This window comes from Lathyrus oleraceus, chromosome 3, assembly GCF_024323335.1.
Source record: "Lathyrus oleraceus cultivar Zhongwan6 chromosome 3, CAAS_Psat_ZW6_1.0, whole genome shotgun sequence".
Lineage (NCBI taxonomy): Eukaryota > Viridiplantae > Streptophyta > Magnoliopsida > Fabales > Fabaceae > Lathyrus > Lathyrus oleraceus.
In genome coordinates, this window is record NC_066581.1 from 398,774,572 (window position 1) to 398,778,287 (window position 3,716).

Genomic DNA, 3,716 nt, shown 5'->3' on the forward strand with positions numbered 1-3,716 from the left:
ATAGCAATCTCAAGGATGGTAAGTGTAAGACCCCAATTTTGTCCCTAAGATCCCTCATGGCATCATAACATTGCATTTGCAAAGCCTCAAGGATCATGAGCATCTTGGTTCCCTTTGCCTTTGGGTGCGATCCTTTATGAGTGGTTTGAGATCACCAAGCATGCTTGAATTGTATATTATTGTTTTTCTTATTTTGTTTACTAACCAAAGGCAAAGGATAGGAGAATGGCATAGTCTTGTTGACTTGTGTGGAGTTATTCCTTAGCAAGTTGACTTGCAAGACCATTCACTTGGTGGAGGTTATGTTGGGATCAATGATGTCACACAAGTAGTTGTGGTTACACATTACTCTTTCCAATATAGACCTTAGAATCCAACGACCTTAGTTTACCAAGCCCATCTTGGCCTATTCTTGGGATGTAGTGCGAAATTCGTTCAAATGTAAGATTTGATACGATTGTTACGCGATACTACACTCATAAGAGTCTCTCTTGAGAATATTTTTGGAATACGAGTAGTCGTTTCTCCGATAATATCCGAAAGATGGGATGATGACTATGGGAACCTCTTGTAGAACATGTTTGGCAGGTTTAAACCCTAGTACACTCCCTTTGGGTGGTTCTAAACCAAGACCCCATGCTCGTGACTTGCAACAAACCCTTGATAGCACTCAGATCCAAACATTCAATGACCTAGGTGAGGCGTTCGTTCTCCAGTATAAATATAATATTGACATGGCACCAGACAGGGATCAACTTCGTGCTATGTCCCGAAAAGATAAAGAAACTTTCAAAGAATACACACAAATATGGCGCGAGATTGCTGCACAGGTTAGTCCTTCGTTGGAAGAAAAGGAAATGACAAAACTATTTTTGAAGATGTTGAGTCCGTTCTATTATGACAGGATGGTTGTAAGTGCGCCTAATGACTTTACTAAAATGGTAAATATGGGTTTGAGATTAGAAGAAGTTGCCCGTGAAGGACGTTTGAAAGAAGGTTATTCGATCGACAATTCCCAAAAGTATGGGAATGGGTTACCCAAGAAGAAGGAACATGATGCTAACGCTATCTCACAAAAGAAACGTAGGAGGCTTCCGAGGAACAATCAACATCATCATCATGTGGCGTCTGTAACTCCAGTTATTAATTCTGCTCTGGTCATTCAAGTAGCAATGAGTTATCAACCGCATTTTCAATAACGAATGAATAAAAAAAACCAACATAATCGTGCCAAGAGACCCGTACAATTTGATCCAATTCTAATGACCTATACAAAGTTATTTCCTGCTTTAATTCAGAAGAACCTGGTACAAATAAGAACTTCACAAGCTGTTCCGAAAGAGCTTCCGTGGTGGTATAAACCTGATCAACATTGTGCATTCCACCAAAGAGAACCCAACCATGATATTGAGAATTGTTTCGCTTTGAAAGATGAGGTAAGAAGGTTAATTCAAAGTGGAATCTTGTCGTTCGAAGACTCTAGTCCCAATGTACAAGCTAATCCGTTGCCCAAACATGGCAGTGTAACTATGAATATGGTTGAAGGATGTCCAGGAAAGTACCGAGTTTTTGACGTCAATCTAATCAGAAGATCCTTAGTTGAAATGCACACAACTTTATGTGAGTTGAGCTATTATGAGCATGACCATGCTTCTTGCCATGTTTGTTCTAGAGATCCCCTAGGATGTGCTGTCGTGAAAAGAGACTTACAAGACATGTTGGATCAAAACCTTATTCGGGTTACAAGGGATAGAAATGAAGATGAGCATGAAGTGAACGTCATAGTTCCCCATTTTAATCTCCCAGAACCAGTTGTGATTGCATATGATGGGTCAAAAGGCTACTGTTTCTCTGTTGGTTATTCGTCTGGCGGGTCATATGCCTTACGAGTTTGATAAAGCTGTGCCTTACAAGTATAATTCTACTATGGTGGAAGACAAAAAAAGTGCCTATTCCTGCTTTCTCGTCTATTGTGAACATCGCCGATGTAAGTGGTGTGACCCGAAGTGGTCGGATATTTGCTACTGAAACTCCTAGAAGAACTGAAGATGTTGTGATGGAGAAATCAACTCAAGAGAAAACTCCTGTTATGCAAACCATCCAATCCAGTAGTGTGAATCAGAATGCTGATCAAGATGAAGTTATGAAATTGATTAAGAAGAGTGATTTCAATGTGGTGGACCAGTTGTTGCACACTCCATCCAAGATACCCGTATTATCTTTATTAATGAGCTCAAAAGCTCATCAAAAGGCTTTACAGAAGGTCCTAGAGTAGGCCTATGTGGACCAAGACGTGAATATTGATCAATTTGATGGCATTGTGGCCAATATTACCGCATGTAATAATATGAGCTTCAATGATGAAGAGCTGCCCGAGCTAGGGAGGAACCATAATTTGGCTATGCATATCTCTTTGAATTATCAGGAAGATGCCCCCATCTAATGTGCTGATGGATACCGGTTCTTCTTTGAATGTTCTGCCTAAGTCCACACTATCTAAGATTGCTTATCAAGGTACTCCGATGATGTTTAGTGGAGTTATTGTGAAGGATTTCGATGGCTCAAGGAAGACTTAATTAGGGAGGTTAATCTCCTAATAAATATAGGTCCGTGCTTATTTCAGATCACTTCTCAAGTGATGAACATTCATCCTGCCTACAGTTGTCTCTTAGGACGTACGTGGATTCATGAGGCTGGGGCAGTTACATCAACTATACACCAGAAGCTTAAGTTTGTGAAGAATGGAAAGTTAGTGATCATGGATGGCGAGTAGGCCATGTTGGTGAGTCATCTCTCTTCATTTTCATACATTGATGTCGACGAAGCCAAGGGAACATCGTTTCAAGCTCTTTCAGTTCAAAATATTGTTGTTTTAGAAGAATGATGAATCCATGTCATACTTGAAGGATGCCTAACATGTCTTGAAGAATGGTCAATCTGCTAGATGGGGACAAGTTGTTGAGCTTGCCAAGAACAAGAATAGCGCTGGTTTGGGTTTTTCACCTGATACAACCCGAAGAGATTTAAAGCGAATTTAAGAAGTGTTTCACAATGTTGGTTTTATTCATTCCAAAGATCAGTCTGTTGCCGCAATTTTAGAAGATGATGAAAAGAAAGGAGTGCCAAACTTTGTGACACATGGATCGATGTGCCAAAACTGGATTGCTGTTGATGTTCCTTCTGTTATTCACTTATCAAAGTAATGTGTTTTTTTTGTTATTTTCAAAATCCTTTCACTATGCCCAAGGTGAAAGTGAATCTATGTGGGCTTTGTTTCAGATTTTCATTATCATTAATAAAATGTTATTTCGTTTATCCATATTATGTTTTTCCTTTTTGTTTTTTTTGGAAAAATGTAACATAAAAAGCAAGATAATAATCACTTTTATATCTGCATCACAATGTGTGTTTATTTGTTCATATTATAAAATCAAGCATAAAATCATTGTGCAGATTAATTGTTAAACCCATTGAAAACAATGGCCCTATTCCCTATCCCAACTTTTAATTTCCTATGTTCAAAATGGAAGAAGAGGATGTTGAAGAGATTCTTGAAGAAATTTCTTGGTTTCTTGAGCACGAAGAAAAGACCACTCAGCCTTAAATAACCGTTGGAAATTATTAGTTTGGGTTCTAATGATAACAAGAAAGAAGTCAAAATTGGGGCACTACTTTGTCCAAATGTTAAGAAGAGGATGGTATAGCTTCTTAGAGAT